The sequence below is a fragment of the Lepisosteus platostomus genome, chromosome 5, assembly GCF_059453375.1.
Source record: "Lepisosteus platostomus isolate fLepPlt1 chromosome 5, fLepPlt1.hap1, whole genome shotgun sequence".
Lineage (NCBI taxonomy): Eukaryota > Metazoa > Chordata > Actinopteri > Semionotiformes > Lepisosteidae > Lepisosteus > Lepisosteus platostomus.
In genome coordinates, this window is record NC_142615.1 from 46,095,426 (window position 1) to 46,115,977 (window position 20,552).

The 20,552-nt window shown below is 46.2% G+C and overlaps 2 non-coding genes and 4 pseudogenes across 2 annotated transcripts; 5 read left to right on the plus strand and 1 right to left on the minus strand.

The window, feature by feature from the left end:
• The first annotated feature begins 9,822 nt into the window (after positions 1-9,822).
• LOC148667359 (5S ribosomal RNA) lies at positions 9,823-9,931 on the plus strand (annotated as a pseudogene).
• Positions 9,932-16,697: 6,766 nt separating this feature from the next.
• On the plus strand, positions 16,698-16,816 carry LOC148667360 (5S ribosomal RNA). Its single transcript, XR_015938780.1, has one exon. It is a non-coding gene; the product is annotated as a 5S ribosomal RNA (ribosomal RNA).
• Positions 16,817-17,440: 624 nt separating this feature from the next.
• On the minus strand, positions 17,441-17,605 carry LOC148667361 (U1 spliceosomal RNA). Its single transcript, XR_015937443.1, has one exon. It is a non-coding gene; the product is annotated as a U1 spliceosomal RNA (small nuclear RNA).
• A 1,505-nt stretch (positions 17,606-19,110) lies between these two features.
• LOC148667362 (5S ribosomal RNA) lies at positions 19,111-19,229 on the plus strand (annotated as a pseudogene).
• A 537-nt stretch (positions 19,230-19,766) lies between these two features.
• On the plus strand, positions 19,767-19,885 carry LOC148667363 (5S ribosomal RNA; annotated as a pseudogene).
• A 536-nt stretch (positions 19,886-20,421) lies between these two features.
• On the plus strand, positions 20,422-20,540 carry LOC148667364 (5S ribosomal RNA; annotated as a pseudogene).
• The last annotated feature ends 12 nt before the right edge of the window (positions 20,541-20,552 follow it).

The window sequence follows — 20,552 nt, forward strand, 5'->3', positions numbered from 1 at the left end:
ACTGTATGAATCCATTACATTCAAAGTTTGATCTCTTTATTTCAATACACGTTTAAGTACTGTTATTTATTTCAATACAGGCGAAGGATCTGGAAATATATGAAAATACAACATATATATTTGTATGTGTACATATATGTGTATATTTTACGCACATATATTTGTAAACAATGCTACATTATTTTTCATTGTATATTCAACAAGATCCAACATACTGAAAGTCCTTCACGTGAAGTGCATAGCAACAATCACTATGAAGTGCGTCATGTGGCAGGATGTAGGAGTGATCGCCAGTTCCTGCTTCAGGTGTGAATTAAAACCCTTGCAATAATATAGACCCGTAGGGGCGTAGGAGTTTTAGTGTTTGTCATTTCAGTATCAGCACAGCAATCTCTCTGTATTTGTGATCAACTTTGGTTAAATATGGCAATTTTACTGTTCAATCTGGAAACTGAACTTCGCTCTTTCATGGAGGTTTTGCTCAAATCGATCGTGTATGAAGTTTCACATGTGTTCCGAAACAGGATGTCTGACTCTGAGGATGAGATTGAAAACAAACTCCGCAGCGTCTCCCAGACTCTGGCGAGACGGTCTGTGTTTAAAATCACACAGTGTATGGAAGAAAGTGTCGGGAGTGAAATGGCGCAGCTGAAGAAGGAAAACGAGAGCCTGAAGGTGAGATTGCAGCTGTGGGAGAAGGAGTCGGGAGCAGGAGGAGATCAGGGAGGGACAGATCGTGTTGGACACCCGCTTCCCTGTGAAGTCACTGCAGAAATAAAAGAAGAATTGAACACGAAACTGGAGCTGTCTGGTCAGTGTGGTGACTTGTATGTAGTCAGAGTGTCTGTGTTTAAAACCAGTATCTTTAACTTCCTCACTGGTGAGAATATAGTGGAGAGATACAGAGTGAAGTCGGAAAGTCTTGTGTGATGTAGCAACGGGATTCTTTACTGGAAACTGAACTGTTGGCCGGTTATAAAAATAACTCGTTCATATTCAGCATTTGTTTCTCTAAATCAGTGTGTAATCCGACGTTATTATGATATATATATATATATCACGGTATATAATACTGTATTTGTATTATAATATAATTCTTTCACCGAATCAGTGTACAATCCGACGTCATTCGGGAAAATACAAATGTTGTATTTGTATTATAATTATTGTGTTATATCTTTAGATTTTATATTTATATAGATAGGTTTAAACATTCCAGTCCACCAGGGTCTGTCTGTACTAACTCCTTTGGACTATTATGTCAGTCACTTTGTCTGTATTGACCCTTCTCACTCTCAGTGTAGTTTTCATATACTGCAATGTCCAGTCAGTGTGTCTGTATTAACCCCCCCCCTCTCTCTCTCTCTCTCTCTCTCTCTGTGCAGTGTTCATGTACTGGAGTGTCCAGTCAGTGTGTCTGTATGAACCCCCCTCTCTCTCAGTGCAGTGTTCATGTACTGGAGTGTCCAGTCAGTGTGTCTGTACAAACCCCTCTCTCTCTCAGTACAGTACTGAACTGTTGTTTTCTAATTATGGTGCTGAAAACATCTTTATTTCAGAAACGGGGCTTAGAACACATAATTTAGACTGACTCCATATCATTCAATGACTCAGATAAAAAAAAATGATGAGCTACTGTATTTACATAATCATTACGGAAAAACGTTCGTATCTTACTTGTTTCGTTTTTTTTTTAATTTTTGGAACATCTTCCTTATTTTTAACATTCTTGGCCAAACGTGTTTCCAGTGATTTAGGATTTACATACGCAAATAAAATCTGGAAATAACCGTGAAATTGTAAACAGGATAAAAATGGTCGATCAGTCGATGGCTGTATGCATTCTTATGTTTTCCAGCTGTCAGGGGTTTGAGGTGCAGGAGCAAGTGAATATTGGATTGTCTCTGGTGAGGTGCAGTGTATTGGGGTGTTTGAAGTTTGGGGATTCTTCTGTGTTGATTGATCTTGGAGGAGAAGGAGTGTTGTGGATTTGGAAGGAATTAAAAGTACAAACTCTGTTCCCTGGGTTTTTCTCATGGTGTTTTTGTGCTGAATGTCTGGCCAGTGTTGTCTGCTCTTACTGTTGAGTACCAGCACTGCAAGGTCCACTGTTCTCTTCCTGACCTCTTTGGATTAAGCACAAAGCAGAAGGTGTATGAGTCTTCTAGAGATACAGTCATTTCCTCTCAGTTGAATTCACTGCTCTACCCAGTACAGTGGTACAGTAGAGCCGGAGCCTATCCCAGCATGCAAGTGGCACAGTGTGGGATACACCATGGACGGGATACCAGTTTATCACAGAAAATTGGTGACACCAGCTGTTACGAATAGGGGGTTTTGAAATTAGAGGAACAACCTGAAATGGCCCAGAGGGTGAATCAACAATTAAACGAAATGACTATAACCCCTATATAACTGAGCAATAATAAGATTGAGAAGCACTTGTGTTCTTTGTGCTGACACAGAAAGAGGCAGAAGTAAGACACTGGGCTAACAAATATTTATTAACAGTGACAATACACACACTAATCTACACACACAATAAACATACAGCATGCAAGTTACCCAATCTATAAAGAAGGTGTTGCTAAGTATTCAGCTCTTAAATAACTCCTACAAAGACCTAAAGAAGAGATCAACTGCCTTGCTGCCTGTAAATGTTTGTAAATGTTACCTGCAGTTAAATCTCTCTTCAAAGCTTAACCCTGATGTTACCAGATTAATGGCAATTTATCTGCTTATTCTCAGAATCCACCCACTAATCAGGAGAAGGTGTTTCTAACCAATTCACCTCAATGTTATTTTACTAAATTTGATATTTGTGGGTTATTTTAGAATCTATGCTCTCTGCTTTCTAAAGAATCAGGTTCAGATCATTTGTGTGTTTGGGTCTTTGCTTTTGTTGGGGGTCTTGCCTTTTTATTGTCGTGTCCAGACTGGGTCCGACCTGTATCCTGCAGTTGCAAGGAGCAACATAAGCAATCTCACCATCTCACCCTGCCACTCAAACAGATCTGACTATCAGATGGCCAGTTTTTCAATGAGCATCTCAATCTAGATCTCAATCTGTTTAATCAAACTCCTTATTGCCCTTTCTGAAACCTCACTGTACCCGAACACTGTACCTAATTCTGCTGCCTCCTCCTACTGTGTAGCTTTTTTTCCCTCTGTAAAGAGCTTTGAAAAGCCCCTTTTAAAGGTGCTATATAGAATAAAGTTTTTTATTTATTATTATGATTCAATCCGCTGTTGTTAATAAGTGTCACTCACTCGTGTTAGCGTTATCTTCAGTAAAGTGTATTCAGAACAACCCTTTTCCCCTCTTATCATATCAAGTAATGAATTAGTGGAAAATCATCCCCGATCTCATTTTCTCCCACTGGTTATCTCTGTGCCTTTTTGCCTTTTTTCCCCTCTTTGGTTTTTTTTTTCTGAATCACCATCTTACCTCTTTCTGATCCACCTGGGAGCCTCTCTGTAATTAAACAGTTCTGTATCAGACTGTCTCCCTCTGAATTCACTTTCTAAACCATTCACTGCTTCTAGAGTTCAACCATAAACAGCACACTGGGGACTGTGCTTGGGCTTTGACCAATCAACATGCTGTTTTCACATTTAAACCTTGACGTGGTTATTAAGAATTTGCTGGTCGATGCTGATTGTTGCTGTCAATAGAGGTGTATGATACCAACAAATGTAATGTGTGCTTAGAAAAGTTGTTAATTCTGAGTGTTACTTTTCTGTGTACTTGTTTGCAGTGTTAATTTAGTTTCCAGTTTTTGATTTAGTCATAGTCTTAGTCAAGTCAAGTGTCTGTCATAGTCACCTTCTAGTCATCTAGTCATTTTTAATTTAGGAACAAGTAATAGGTTTATTTCATGCTGAACAAAAGAAGAAAGAAAACACAACATTTCGGCTGTGGAGCCTTCTTCAGGTGTGGGACTTAGAGCTTAGAGTGTAGACTTAGAGTGTCTGTATTAATCCTTCTCTCTGGTTGCAGTGTTAATGTGCTGTATTATCCAGTCGCAGTGCCTGTGTTAAGCCCTCTCTCAATGCAGTGTTAATGTGTCTGTATTCACCCTTCTCTGTCAGTGCAGACTTTATGTCCTGTAGTGTCCAGTCAGTGTCTGTATTAACCCCTCTCTCCGTGCAGTGGTAATATGATCTAAGTTTCAGTTTGTCCATGTCTGTATAAGCCCCCTGTCTCAGTCTAGTGTTAATGTACTGTAGTGTCCAGTCAATCAATGTGTCTGTATTCACCTCTCTCTCTCAGTACAGTGTTAATGTCCTGTAGTGTCCAGTCAGTGTCAGTATTAACCCCCCTCTCTCAGTGCAGTGTTAAAGTACTGTAGTGTCCAGGCAGTATGTATCTATTAACCCCTCTCTCTCTAAGAGCAATGTTAATGTGCTGTAGTGTCCAGTCAGTATGTATCTATTAACCCCTCTTTCTCAGTGCAGTGTTAATGTACTGTTATGTCCAGTCAGTGTGTCTGTATTAATCCCTCTCTCAGTGCAGTGTTAATGTGCTGTAGTGTCCAGTCAGTGTGTCTGTATTAACCCCTCTCTCTCTCTCAGTGCACTGTTAATGTAAATGTAATGTAATTGTGATATTATTACAGTAGACTTACTTTTTACATGGTAGTTATGTTTCTGACAGAGCTAAATCAGAACACGCCCTTATACCCACTTATTCCACTATGTTAAAACAACCCAAATTGATTGTGAGTGTACTAGTATACATGTGTGTAGTTTAAGGCTTTTAAGATCACATGGCCTCAGCTTTCACTACTGAAGAAAGAGACAAGATGTAAAAAGGGTTAATAACTTAAGTCAGTTCTGCCTGAAAATTAGACTTCTAAGCAACAGGGGTTTATGGCAGGAAAGGGGGTTAACTGATAAGGATTCCAGATGCGAGCAAGGAACCCCCTGGGGGCATAATCTTAAACTGACCATTTGGCCAGGACCTCTTAACTGGCCAAATACCATGACCCCCCCCCCCCCCCCTTACCATAACACCGATTGACGTCCGAAGCAGCAAGGAAGGACTATATAACCTAAAAGTTTGTACCGGCACATGGAACAATACTTCGGTTTTGTTGTTTCTTGCGGGAAACAAGACTTCGGCTTTATTGTTCCTTGCATGCAATAAACTAATCTGTTTTACTTCATCTCGGGATCCAGAACCTTATTCTTTCTGTTACAACACTACTATGCTGATGATACTCAAACATACATCCATACCAAACCTGACGCTGATGTGGCTGTCTCTATTCTATTAATTTGCATCCCCGATATAAAAACTTGGGTGACTCAAAATTTCCTTCCTTTAACTGTGACAAGACTGAAGTCATGCTTATTGGCACCACCCATCAACTTTGTACAACCAATGTGTAACCCTATCTGTAGATGGTCTTGTACTTGAGCTTCAGTCTAAATTGAAAAACTTGGGGATGATATTTGACGTTCGACCCACATGTGCAGCATGTTGTCAGAACATCTTTCATTCACCTCATAAATATTGCTCGACTATGCCCTGTGTTATCACTAACTTTGACTGAAAATTTTTGTCTTCTCCCAAATTGACTACTGTAACGCTCTACTCTCTGGGGTTTCTAAATCCACATTGAACAAACTGCAGTATGTCTAAAATTCAGCAGCCAGAATCCTGACCAGGTCTAGTACAAATGATCACATTACTCCTATCCCGGAGTCCTTGCACTGGCTTCCTGTCAAGTTTCATATCGGCTTAAAAATCCTCCTGCTCACCTATAAGACTCTCCATGTCTTGTCTTGGCTTGGCTTGACACCTCCATGCTGGTCTGATATTATCACCCTACTCCCTACCTTGCAATCTTCGCTCTTCTAATTCTGTTCTCCTATCTGTCCCCCAAGGCTGTCTACATTGTATGGGTGACAGGGCCTTCTAATTTTATGCCCCAAGCTCTGGAACTCTCTCCCCAAGGATATCAGAGAGTCACCTTCTCTAAACTCCAAATCCAGACTCAAAAACATTTTCTTCAGAAGAGCCTTTATTTAACTGTTCTGTACCCCTCTGTTCCTACTTTACTTAGTACCACTGTCTACTGTCTCCTCTAACTGTGTATTCTCGTCATGCTAAGTTTGTGTATTTTTTGTTGTTGGCATTCTGTAAAATGCTTTGAGAAGCCACCTCTAAAGGTATAAAACTATAAAATAAAGTTTATTCTTATAAAGGTCTTGTCTTGTGTTTACAGATTCAGAGGCTCTTATTGAAGCTGGGGAAAGGGCTCCTCTTGAACTGCAGCACAGTGTGGAGATGCACAGGCTGATGCAGGAAACAGAGGTCACTGCCGCAGAAGGGAAAGAGGCACTGGACTCTGTGCCCATGATGAAGACAGAGCCTGAGAGTGAGACACCTGGGCTCTTAGTATGTGATGATTTTACAGAGAATATTAATAATCTGGACACAATCAATATTACACAAGGCTGTAATGAACTGGGCTGCATCTCTATACAAGAGCACAGTGAAAAACTGGATGTTTTAAATCTTACAGAGCAGGACATGGAGCCCAAGTTGATTGACCCTGCAGAGCAGCAGACTGATGTACCTGGTGAAGAGAACAGTACTGAGTCACAGCACACTGAGAAGAGTCAGTACAGGGAGGAGCAACAGCAGCTCCTACAGGGCTTGATAATAATTAGGCCTTGTTCTGTTCAAGTGGAGAGACTGTCATTGCAGAGTCTCAAACAATCATATGATCCCTTAGTATCTGATGACTTTACACACAGGTTTAATAATCTGGTTACTGAGAAAATCGTTGAAAGTTTTAATGAACTGGAGAGTATGTCTGTTCTTGGGCAAAGAGAGGATCAACTGAATGAACTGGACGGTTTTAGCCTCAGAGAGCTGTAGAAGGAGCCCCAGATGATTCACAGTGCTGTGCAGCACACTGAGGGACATAATGATGAAAACAAATCTCAGTTTCATCACACAGAGCAAGGCCATTCCATGGAGCATTTGCAGAATAAGAGACCCCAGCACGATCAGGGGATGAAGAAGAATCACTCAAGGCCTTGCTCAGATGGAGTGGACAAACTGCCATTATGGCACAGGGAGAAGCAGCGTTTCTGTCAGTCTAGCATTTCAAAACCCTATCAGCACCTTCACACAGGAGAGAGACCGTTCAGCTGTAGTCAGTGTGGGAAGAGTTTTAGTCAGTCAAGCCACTTAAAAACCCACCAGCGCATTCACACAGGAGAGAGACCTTTCAGCTGTAGTCAGTGTGGGAAGAGTTTTAGTCACTCGCACCTCTTAAAACGACATCAGCACATTCACACAGGAGAGAGACCATTCAGCTGCAGTGAGTGTGGGAAGAGTTTTAGTCAGTCAAGTAACTTAATTACCCACCAGCGCATTCACACAGGAGAGAGACCGTTCAGCTGCAGTCAGTGTGGGAAGAGTTTTAGTAAGTCAAGTCACTTAAAAACCCACCAGCGCATTCACAAAGGAGAGAGACCGTTCAGCTGCAATCAGTGTGGGAAGAGTTTTAGTAAGTCAAGTCACTTAAAAACCCACCAGCGCATTCACACAGGAGAGAGACCGTTCAGCTGCAATCAGTGTGGGAAGAGTTTTAGTCTGAAAAGCCACTTACAGTCACACCAGCGCATTCACACAGGAGAGAGACCTTTCAGCTGTAGTCAATGTGGGAAGAGTTTTAGTCACTCAAGTAGCTTAATAGTCCACCAGCGCATTCACACAGGACAGAGACCGTTGTAGCTTGAGTTTGCTGCTCCTTTGCCAGTCTCTCTCTCCCTCGTCTCAAGTGGTGCTGGACACAGAGAGGCCATTCCATTTGGTTCACATTTAAGGTGTTTTTCTAGCTGATAGAGTGTTCTGATAAGGAACAATTCCCAAAGCTGAGACACATCAACCACCCTAATTAATGGTCATCGCTGGTGCCTCACTGTCTGGGAGATTCCAAGGGAGAGTCTCATCCCAAGTGGTTTACACCCAAGGATGAGTGCATGGTTACTCATCCTCACACTGGGCACCAATAAATGTAGGCATCCTCTCACGAGGCACCAATAAATGTAGGGGTTTGTGCATTTACTGGGCCAATTGTTAATTGTTGCAGTAAGTCACAAAATGATTCTCGAATGCCCATGGAGCTTTCAACCAATGAGCGACCATAGTACCTCCAGGTAAAACTCCAGCTCCTCCTGGACATCCTCAGACTCAGCTCAGACAGTCACGTAAACGCCAATGTGTCCGAGTGTCAGGACTTTTCCTTGTTCTAAGAGTCAAGAACGGAGGTTGCCCGCCCATAACCAAAGGATCCACCCGAGGTTAGCCCAGCAGCAAGCCTCGTGAACCCACCGCGAACGCTCACCTGATCAACGAGTGAACTACGGTCGGAGCTGTGGACAGCTGAATATCAGTATTCAGGACTAGCGCTACATCAGGAACGAACCGGTCTTCTTCCTGTCTAAAGAGTGCGACTTGCTCGGATCTGTAGTCACTTTTCTGTGTGCAATCTCTCCTTTGTTTCAGCCAACACTAACTAGCCGGTCTTCAGAGAGCATCAGCAGCGCACAGCAGCAGAAATCTCTCTTCTTCTTCTTCTCTCAAGTCGAACCAGCACTGCCTGGCACCGGCCGAGCCAGAGAGGGCCAGAGAGCACCGATTGGACGCAGCAACAGCCTGCTACTGCTTCTTTGCGTCTGCGGGAGATCTGAACCCCCACAGAGCAGACGAGTATTCAACATTCTGCATTACAGCTCGAGAATTCAATTGTTACCTCAACCTGAGTTGATATCAATTTAATTCCTATGAGTCATGTACTTGCTTTTGAGTATCTAATGTACAAGTTGTAACAAAGTTCATTTACAAAACGGTCTAAATGAATGATATATGGAATGTATGTCCATCTTGGTTTGTAACTCTTTGTGATTGAATACATACCTTTTGTATTCTGCTAACCCTCACTATAAGATCTATGCACATTTTATGTAATAATAAATGTACTCTCGTGTATTAGTATCCATGTGTATGTGCGTTGCTGAGTTATCCTGCTGGGTCGGTCTTCTAATAACCATCAAAGAATCATTTTGTGACTTACTGCTACAATTAATAATTGTCCTGGTAAATGCACAAGACACCTACATTTATTGGTGCCTCGTGAGAGGATGCCTTTTAAGTTCCTCCAGTCAGGACAGTAGGCTCTACTGTACACAGAGAGGGTTGGGGGTGTGGATTAAGCCGATACCCTGGCTTCTCTCCAGACACAGCTGTGTGAGCTCCTCCAGTAAGGACAGGAACCTCTTCTGTACACAGAGAGGGGTGGGAGGGGGAAACAAGCCGATACCCTGGCTTCTCTCCAGGCACAGCTGGGTGAGCTCCTCAAGTCAGGACAGGAGGCTCTGCTGTACACAGAGGGGGGTGGTAGGAGGGAACAAGCTGATACCCTGGCTTCTTTCCAGACGCAGCTGGATGGGCTCCTCTATTCAGGACAGGAGGCTCTACTGTACACAGAGAAGTACCGGGGTGTGGATCAAGCTGGTACTTTGGCATCTCTTCAGACACAGCTGGATGAGGTCCTCCAGTCAGGACAGGAGGTTCTACTGTAAACAGAGAGGGGCGGGAGAAGGGAACAAGCTGATACCTGTTTGTCCTTATCCAGTGCAGGACAAGCCAACACAAGGGAGCACATTTGTGAACATCCAGCCACGCATTGATTTCGAAAGAAGCTCCTTTCCAAAGAATTGCAAATGAACGATCCCGCTCAGGGGACACGGAACCCCCGCCAAACAGCTTCAAGTAGCGTGTCAGGTGCCATTGCTTTAGCTTATGGCCACACCACCCTGAACATGTCTGATCTTAGAAGCTAAGCAGGGTCAGGTCTGATTAGTACTTGGATGGGAGACCACCTGGGAATACCAGGTGCTGTAAGCTCTTGCTCTCTCAGCCAGCAGAGGTCGCCATTGGTGCCGTAGGCTTTGGGAGGAAACCCTGAAGTATGGACATTTAACACTTACAAGAAAAGTGATCTATAGCCTCATTTTTGAGATGTTTTGTGTGTGACTCATACATATAAAAAAAAAGTTTGTAAAACGAATATCGAAGCTGCCTCTAAATCTGCAAATGAAGATCAGTCAATAAACCACTTGTTTATGTATAACTATACATATATTCACTTATTACTGATTTCATTAATTGAGCACGGATGCAATAGAGGTACAGCCATTCACTGTTTGACATGTCTGTACTGGTACAGAACCTAGCAATCAGAAAACGGGTGAAACTGTCTTTAGAATTAGCATACAGTACCGAGGCCCCCCATGACCAAATAAAGGCTAATCTCGATAATCATCCTAAATAATGCAAACTACAGCAAAAAGACTCACTTTGAAAAGGGAATGAATGTCCGGAAGGAGTAGTGTAACCAGCTTGAATTGCTTCTCTGGACCTATAAGTAAAAGAAACAGAGAACTAGTAGCGTCATCGATTCCTTTCAAACTGGGACCCTTTAGCAAGCACATGATTCGTGGTGTCGTAAATCTTCTGTATCTGATGTTGGACCAAGCACATCAGGGGAGAGTGCGAACGCAGTCCCCCACAACCACAAGCATCTTGAGATACTGTCCTATGCCCTCTATTTCCCACAGATTTTCTGCTTTCGTGCAAACACGTCAGGAGGAAGTTTGTCAGGAGAGATGCCGTATATAACGAAAGCAGCGGTCAGGGAAAATTGGGGCGAGAGAACTTGCAACCAGTGTTCAAACTGGGCCCAGAAGGTCTTAGCAAAAAAGCAGGACCACAGGAGATGGGTCACAGTCTCCTCCTCACCGCAGCCCACCCAAACGCAGCGAGGGCTGGGGGTGAGGCCCTACGGTACAAGAAAGTTCGCACCGGTAAGCACTGGTGGATGACATTTCAGGCTACGTCTCTGTGAATGTTGCACAGAAACTTAGAGAAGTGTTTCCACACCTTCCTTGTTTGGGCTGATGTTAAAATGCTCACATGGGTCTGCCTATTCTTCTGGGGTGCAATGAAATCTTCCAGTTTTTGGACGCTGACATCTCGGAGGGGAATATGGCCAATTGGGTGAGATCTTACAAAACTTTTAACTGTCCCATAAATTGCAGGGCATGTGTCAGAGAGTGTGACATCCAGCTTGGGTCTGACACCCCACACTCTGAACACCTCCCTACCTACCCAGAGCCTGGCAAAATAAGTCCAGGTACTCTCCAGGCGCTGTTGCAAAGCCTCTCAGCACAGAGGCCAGGAAAATGCACAGCAGCTTCATAGCAATATCTGGGACTGACTTCCCCCCTGAGAGTAGCGGCCTGTACATTATTTCTCTTCTGAGTCTTTCCTGCTTCCCACCCCATAGAAATTGAAACATCAATCTCCTCAGCACCGCCGCAACACGGTGTGGGATTGGGAAGGTAGAAGCCAGAAAATTCAAGACAGGCAAGAGCTCGGCTTTGATGACCAGCACCTACCCTGTCATGGTGAGGTCTCGGTCCTTCCATTGCATCAGTTTTTTGTTTAAGATTGGCAATTTGTTCTGCCAATTTACTGTTCCCATCTCTTCTCCAAAATACACCTTAATTCTGTTCTCTTGCAGGCTGAGATCATGTCCTTCTTTTGGCTCCCTCCAGTTCTGATAAAAAATCTCACTCTTAGATTTGTTAATTTTTGCAGAGGAAGCCAAAGAGAAACGATCACAGCACTGCAGAGCTCTGCTAATTGAGGCATTGTCAGAGAGGATCAGGGTGACGTCATCCATGTATAGAGATGTGTTTACCTCTCCTCCCCCACTTCCAGGCACTGGTATCCCATTAATGGCCTGATCCTGGCGCAAGGCACAGGCTAAGGGCTCCATAGCCAAAACGAATAACAAGGGGGATAATGGGCAGCCCTGCCTCACCCCTGAACAGACTTCAAAGGGGCGTGATCTATTGCCATTAACCATTACTCTGCTGTTGCTACCTGTGTACAGCAGGTTAATCCACTTTCTCATGATGGGGCCAAACTTCATGTGCTCAAGTACCGATATTAAGTACTGCCGGTTTAGGCGGTCAAAGGCCTTTTCTAGGTCTACACCTAAAATGCACAGAGGGAGGGAGCGATCCTCTGAGTACAGACAGACATCCCTCAACAAGACCAGGTTGTCGCTCATCAGGCGTCCTGCTATCCCACAAGTCTGTTCTTTCCCTACCAGTGAGGCCACTACATTTTGTAGGCGCAGGAAAAGGGCTTTGGACAGGATCTTAGTGTCCACGCCTAACAGGCTGAGGGGTCTCCAGTTCTTTATGTCATTCTTTGCTCCTTTCTTAAACAAGAGAGAGATAGTGCCTTCTCTTAAGGAGTCAGGCAGCAATTCTGTCTTATAGCTTTCCTCGAATAGGAGCAGTAGCGGATCCTGAAGCAGATCCCAAAAGGTGCAATAAAATTCTTTAGGGAGCCCGTCAGCACCCGGAGTTTTTCCCTTCTGTAAGCTCTCCATAGCCTGTCTCAGCTCTTCTACTGTCAAAACCCTCTCAAGTACTTCCCTATCTTCTTCACTCAAAACGTTTTCTAGCTTTGAGGTAAAAAAATGAATTTCTTCATCCTTTACCTCTGTAGTGCTGTACAGTCTTGAGTAGAAGGCCTCGGTGCAGGAGAGGATAGCACTCGGCTCTGTTCTCTCTCGTCCCTCCTCATCAACTACACTTTCCATGACAGACTTGGAGCCTACCACTTTCCTGAAAAAGAAGCGAGTACACTTCTCATTTTCTTCCAAGAACTGCACTCTGCTTCTTAACAGCACTCCTCGACTACTTTCTTCGGCTATGCTCCGGATGTCCTTTTTTAAAAGGGTGATATCCTCGAGCACATCGAAGCCACTGTGCAGCATCGTGTAGAGACGCTGCAGCTGCCTGTTTCCTGGCTAGCACTCCTCTCCGTCTGGCAGCAGGCTTCCTTCCCTCAGCCATGAAAAAGGCCCTTGTCTTCACCTTCACCTCCTCCCACCACTCTCCTACTGACCCATACAGAAACTGCAAGGACAGCCACTTTGATGGTTTCTCCTTGTAGCGGGATACTACCCCCTCGTTCTCTAGCAGCTTTGTGTTGAGTTTCCAGAGGCCTGGGCCAAAGACAGTCCCGCCCTGGAGTTCCACTCTACACCCTAAAGCCTGATGATCTGAGAAGAAGACAGGCTGAAGAGTGACCCCAACAACTTTCACTCTCTCCGAGACAAAGCAATAGTCAATTCTGGAACTGATATTCCTCCCTGACCATGTATATCCTGCTGTTGTGGGATATATAGATCTATATGTGTCAGAGAGTTTAAAGTCTAGAACTAAGTTTTGCAGGGCCAGTGAGCTGGAATCCAATTTTATCGGAAAGCTAGACTGCCTATCTGTGTGCTCTAAGATACAATTAAAATCCCCTCCCACTATCACGTCTGTGCTACATAACAATAGGGGAGAGAGTGCCTTGAGTAGCTCCACCCTTCCTCCCACGTCAGTAGGACAATACACATTGATTAGATGCAGGTTAATGGTCCCCCATTCAACATCCACACACAGCAACCTGCCATCTATGACCCTCTGAATACTTTTCAATTTGAATGCCCATCCTTTGAAAAGAATGGCCATGCCAGAGGCTCTGTTGTTATTGTCCCCTGTCCAAACAGAAGGCCCTTTATCCCACCTATCTTCAAAGCTTTTGAACCTCTCTTGATAGGCTAAAGCACACTCCTGCAACATGAACACATCCCCCTCTCTCTGCTGGAGGTAATCAAAGACAGACTGGCATTTAACTCTGTCATTGATACCTCTGGTGTTAAGAGAAATTATGTTTAGAGCCATATTACATAAGAAGGTGGAACCAGTCTTTACAAAACACATTTCTCTTCTGTCTCACCTGTTACCTTCTCTTTTTCTTTTTCTTCTTACCAATTTCCTGCCAGCCATCCTCTGAATGAGCCTTCATCAGGGCGGCAGCAGTAAAAGCGTTCACGGAGTCCATTTCAAGGAAGGGGGTAGAGGGAGGGGTGGAGGGGTTCCAGCTGTCCCCATCGCCATGCTCTCCTTCCTCCTCGCTCGGGGAGAAAACAGAGTCATTTTTCCTTTTCCTCAAGTCCAGCTCCTGGGAGCACTGAGGGGAAAGGGGTGCAGCCGATGCACCAGTCTCCTCTTCCCCCTCACCCACCAGCTGTTGCAGATCCTCCGTGATGGACTGGATGGAGGAGAGGAGGGCATCTGTAGCACTTGCAGAGTCTGAGAATAGCAGCTCTGCTGAATCCTGGGTATCCTCGCTGGACCCGCTCCACCGGGGGGCCCCACACTGGCCCTCGTTCTGAGGAGCAGGAGTGGGGGAGGGGTCCTCGCTGTTCTCGGGGGTTTTCAAACCCTCGTTCTTGTCTGGTGCAGTCTGCGGTTGTGGGGGCGTAGTGCTTTTCTCTTCCACCGGCCCTGGAGCCACAGCAGGACTGATCCTGGCTGGAGGCTGAAAGCCTTTGTCCAACAAGGGTTCTTTGTTTGACTTGTTGTTTGCTTTGGCTTTTCGGGACGGTTTGGCTGAAACAAGCACTGCTTCATCCTTTCTCATTTTGAGTTTATTGGCGTAGGCGTGAGGGCAGTTCTTAAAAACGTGTCCTTCCGAGCCACATAAATTGCACTTTGGCAGCATTGAACTGTCAGAGGCTAAATGTCCCTGTTTGCCACAGGTCTTGCAGCATTTCACAGTGCAGGACGATGCCAGGAGTCCCACAGCACCACAGCGCCGACACACCTTTGGTTGTCCCACATAAAAAACATAGCCATTGCAGGCGCCCAGCCGGATTGTAGAGGGCAGGTGCCTTAAGCCTCCATTTACATTGTCCGGTAGCAAGCGAACCTCGAATTTCCTTGCTCCTGTTTTTATACCGTCAACATCTCTAACCTCAGTTCCATGGTGGACGGTGCAGTACTGGTTAAGCCAGGTGTGAATGTCCTCCGTCTTTGCCAGTTCCGAGAACATAATAACATGCACCGTTTTCCTCTCTCTCTGTGTCAGAGGCTGCAAGTTGATCTTCTCAAGGGCAGGAACTTTCCCTCTTTTTACCTCAAACACATCCACACATTGTTCAAACAGAGAATAGGTAGCAAAAACAATCTCAAATGCTTTCTGACCTGGGAGAGCGAAGATGAAATCCAAGTGCCGAAGTTCCTTCTGCAACACTTTTCTGCTGAACTGCATACGGTCCATGAAGAGGTCATCCAAAAGCTCAAAACGCACAGCATTCTTGCGGGATCCAAAGGTTGCCATTTCGAAAACTGAAAAACAAACACTGCTTCCACAAAACAAGAAAACAATCCAACTACTCCACCTACAGGCTGATCAAGGTACCACCCCTGCCAGGTAAGTATGAGCTGTACAAGCCCCTGCAAGCGGCCCGCACCCACAGCACAAAGCGCGCAGCCTACGCCTGCTCCTCCCCCCGCACACCACCGCCTCCTGCTGGGCCCACTCTTTCGCACACTCACACGCCACACTAACACTCAAAAGGGTGGGCAAAATGAGAAAACGAGCGCGCCGTTTCCTACACATCTGCAGACCTCCTTGAATGTCTGGCGCTGGGAATGCCCCGCTCTCCTCCACCTTATCTTATCACGTGTGACCACCGACAATGGCCACAATGCCGGGGAATGGCACCTGTAAAGTGTTAATTGGGGCACAGGAACAGCCCGTCTCGTCTCGGGGGCCGGCTTCAAAGACAATACAGCAAACACAGCGGGGCGGGCGAATTCAGGTACATTCAGCTCCGGCGGGAATGAGTCATTTGTTGGTCTTTTCAAGTGCTGGGAGCCGAGTAATCCTTCGCTTGTATCGTTTCTCCCCGGTGACTAGATCACTAGATCTGACTGGGACCAGTAGGGAGCGCTCACCCTGCGGTCTGTGTGGCTTTCTTATGCCCCAGCATCCTGATGGCAACACTCTGCTGCACAAACAGGCGCCGTCCTTCGGGGGAGGCATAAAACCGAGGTTCTGACCCTCCTTGGCCATTAAGAAATCCGAGGGCGTCTCTCAAAAAGAGACTCCGGGGGTGTCTCTCTGGTGTTAGTGTTCCCCTTTACCAATCAGTCGGGGTCTCCTCCTAATCCCCGTCTCATATGTAACAATCAATGACGAGGCCCCCCTGTCCCGCGATATTGTATTTGTCTCCTGGCCGCTGGCTGGCGCCGTGAGATTTAGTACTCGCGCAAGAGACCGGGGGCAGAGTGCGAACGCGGTCCCCCGCCCCCCACAAAGTGTGCGCTCCAGGTTCCCTCTCGGGGCTCTGCAACACAGCGGAAAGGCAGCGAGAAGGAGCCTCTTGCTCTGACGCCGCAAGGCCACAAGAGGGCGGAGGCGCCGCGCGCCCGGCCGATGTGTTGGACTGGTGCGCTTTATGTGCTGAAATAAACACGCGACAGCCCAGAAATGTTTTCAGAGTGCTGTGCACTGGAGGTTTTTGTCTTGTGAAGACTTGCCTTGTGCTCCTCCGTGCAGTTTGTTTGTTCTCCTCCAGTACGGGACAAGCCAACACAAGGGAGCACATTCGCCAACATCCAGGTACGCAATGCGATTTGGAAAGAGGCTCCTTTCCAAAGAGTTGCACACGAACGATCCTTCAGTCCCGCTCGGGGGCACAGAGCCCCAGCCACACACAGCTTCAAGTAGCGAGTTAGGCGCCAAGGCTTTTGCTTGCGGCCACACCACCCTGAATGTGCCCAATCTCTTCTGATCTTGGAAGCTAAGCAGGGTTGGGCCTGAATAGTACTTGGATGGGAGACTTCCTGGGAATACCAGGTGCTGCAAGCTTTTGCTCTCTCGGCCAGCAGGGGTCGCCGTTGGTGCCGTAGGATTTGGGAAGAAAACCTGGAGGATGGAAAGGTGATCTATAGCCTCATCTCTAGAGATGTTTTGTTGCTATGGCATGTGTGTGACCCATATAAAAAAAAAACCCGTTTGTAAAACGAATATCGAAGCTGCCTCTAAATCTGCAAATGAAGAAGAGTCGATAAACCACTTGTTTATCGTATAACTATACATATATTCATTTATTACTGATTTCATTCATTGAACACGGATACAATAGAGGTACAGCCATTCACTGTTTGACATGTCTGCACTGGTACAGAACCTAGCAATCAGAAAAGGGGTGAAACTGTCTTGAGAATTAGCATACAGTACCGAGGCCCCCATGACCAAATAAAGGCTAACCTCAATAATCAGCCTAAATAATGCAGACAACAGCAAAACGACTGACTTTGAAAAGGGAATGAATGTCCGGAAGGAGTAGTGTAACCAGCTTGAAATGTTTCTCCGGACCTCTAACTAAAAGAAACCGGGAACCAGCAGTGGCATCGACTCCTTTCGAACTGGGATCCTATCGCAGCACGTGGTGTCGTAACTCTTCCGTATCCGATATTGGACCAAGCACATCAGGGGAGAGCGCGAACGCAGTCCCCCACTACCAGAAATAATTCAGTCGAGATTCCCACATTTGGGGAATTCGCAGGGGTCAGCACAGCCGGAGTGCAATGGCCGAGCCTCGCCCTGGGTGAATCGATTTTTTAAGAACTTTATTTTCTTTTCACAAAAAAATACAGGACATCACAAATTAGAAAGCTTTACATTAATATACATACTTAAAACAGTATATATGATCACATCTCATTACATTTTGACACGGTACCAGTTACATAGCAACAATTTCTTTTTTTCTGGTGTAAATCACATTCTTTACTTAAACATGATAATGTTTTTCACAGTTTCTTGAGATATTGACCTATGCTCTCTATTTCCCACAGATTTTCTGCTTCCTCCCTCCCTTCTCTCCACAGATCTCTGAGGTAATAGTTCTCTTGGGTGATGAACAGGGCCAGGATACCTGCTGCCTTGACTGGGACCTCGATGCCTTTGAACAGCCCCATGTTCCTCACTCTCCACAGAGCGTCTTTCCCACTGTTCACCACGGCCCAGATCCTGTCAAACACGTCAGGAGGAAGTTTGACAGGAGAGATGCCGTTGTAGCGGCAATGCTTGTTAATAAGACAGAATTAAGCGGTGGTATGCTGTCCTAAATGAGGCCCCATCTCACCTTCCATCTCTGTGGTGCAGCCACAGAGAAAGTATTCATGCAGGCTGATTTAAGATGTTTTCTTTTGATAAGGGACAGCTCCCAGATGGGGATGCACTTAGCTAAGCCTGGCTATCATGATCAATGGTCATCCATTGGCGCCTATCTGTCTAGGGAGTGCCAAATGGACATCTGGACTGCATTCCTAAGTGTCAAGAGTAAGTGACTCATATCTCACCTTGATCAACCAATCAGGGACTGGCAGGGCGTGGTAATACCACGTGGGTTTCCAATGCCTGCCAAACTCTCAACCAATCAGCACACATCTGTGTCTTGGTCAAAAAGTGAGCGCAAGCTCAGATCGGGGCTCTCCTTGGCCATTGTCGCACATCCTCAGAGACAATCATGTGACAACTGCTGTTGTCTGCAAAGGGACTTGGACTTTGTTATAAGCGCAAGGCCGAGGATCCCGTACGTACTCAGAATTCAGAAAGCTTTTAAGCGCAGGAGGCGCCCTATCCCCGCTCGCTCGCTTATTCCCTTGTTCACACGTGCAGTGCAGCTTGTCCGTCTGTTTATTTGTCAGCTTTGGCGAGACACGGGTGCTTGTGTATTAGCGTGAGCATTTTTTATTCTGATCAGGAACAGTTTTACAAGTCCGCAAAGGATCGAGGAAAGGTTTATCGCCAGCTGAAAAGAGACACAGCGCTTCGGCTGTGGAGACTTGTTCGGCTGGCGTTCGGAGAGTCGCGATTTTCAAAATTGTATTGAGATCGTTTTCCACAGAGCTCAGATGTCAAAGCACAGCAGCAGCTCTCCACAGCGATCCTCTATAGCGCCCTTTCCCCCGCTGCTCCGTCCTCATTGGAAGGAAGCAAGAGTGAAAGGCTGAAGTGAAATAGAGCGGGGACGAAGGCAGTGAAGAGAGAGAACGTGGGAAGAAGAGAAAAACGCAAGGGAAAAAAAGCAGCGTCGTAAAAGAGGTGACGGAGCTGTCCTCTCAATAAGAAGGGTGCCAGCGAGCCTTGCTCTTGCTTACGGCCACACCCCCTTGAGCACGCCTGATGTCGTCTGATCTCGGAAGCTAAACAGGGATGGGCCCGGTTAGTACTTGGATGGGAAACTGCCTGGGAATACCAGGTGCTGTAAGCTTTTAAGCACAGGAGGCGCCCTATCCCCGCTCGCTCGCTCATTCCCCTGTTCACACGTGCAGTGCGGCTTGTCCGTCTGTTTATTTGTCAGCTTTGGCGAGACACGGGTGCTTGTGTATTAGCGTGAGCGTTTTTTATTCTGATCAGGAACAGTTTTACAAGTCCGCAAAGGATCGAGGAAAGGTTTATCGCCAGCTGAAAAGAGACACAGCGCTTCGGCTGTGGAGACTTGTTCGGCTGGCGTTCGGAGAGTCGCGTTTTTCAGAATTGTATTGAGATCGTTTTCCACAGAGCTCAGATGTCAAAGCACAGCAGCAGCTCTCCACAGCGATCCTCTATAGCGCCCTTTCTCCCGCTGCTCCGTCCTCATTGGAAAGAAGCAAGAGTGAAAGGCTGAAGTGAAATAGAGCGGGGACGAAGGCAGTGAAGAGAGAGAACGTGGGAAGAAGAGAAAAACGCAAGGGAAAAAAAGCAGCGTCGTAAAAGAGGTGACGGAGCTGTCCTCTCAATAAGAAGGGTGCCAGCGAGCCTTGCTCTCACTTACGGCCACACCCCCTTGAGCACGCCTGATCTTGTCTGATTTCGGAAGCTAAACAGGGATGGGCCTGGTTCGTACTTGGATGGGAGACCGCCTGGGAATACCAGGTGCTGTAAGCTTTTAAGCACAGGAGGCGCCCTATCCCCGCTCGCTCGCTCATTCCCCTGTTCACACGTGCAGTGCGGCTTGTCCGTCTGTTTATTTGTCAGCTTTGGCGAGACACGGGTGCTTGTGTATTAGCGTGAGCGTTTTTTATTCTGATCAGGAACAGTTTTACAAGTCCGCAAAGGATCGAGGAAAGGTTTATCGCCAGCTGAAAAGAGACACAGCGCTTCGGCTGCGGAGACTTGTTCGGCTGGCGATCGGAGAGTCGCGTTTTTCAGAATTGTATTGAGATCGTTTTCCACAGAGCTCAGATGTCAAAGCACAGCAGCAGCTCTCCACAGCGATCCTCTATAGCGCCCTTTCTCCCGCTGCTCCGTCCTCATTGGAAGGATGCAAGAGTGAAAGGCTGAAGTGAAATAGAGCGGGGACGAAGGCAGTGAAGAGAGAGAACGTGGGAAGAAGAGAAAAACGCAAGGGAAAAAAGCAGCGTTGTAAAAGAGGTGACGGAGCTGTCCTCTCAATAAGAAGGGTGCCAGCGAGCCTTGCTCTCGCTTATGGCCACACCCCCTTGAGCACGCCTGATCTTGTCTGATCTTGGAAGCTAAACAGGGATGGGCCTGGTTAGTACTTGGATGGGAGACCGCCTGGGAATACCAGGTGCTGTAAGCTTTTAAGCGCAGG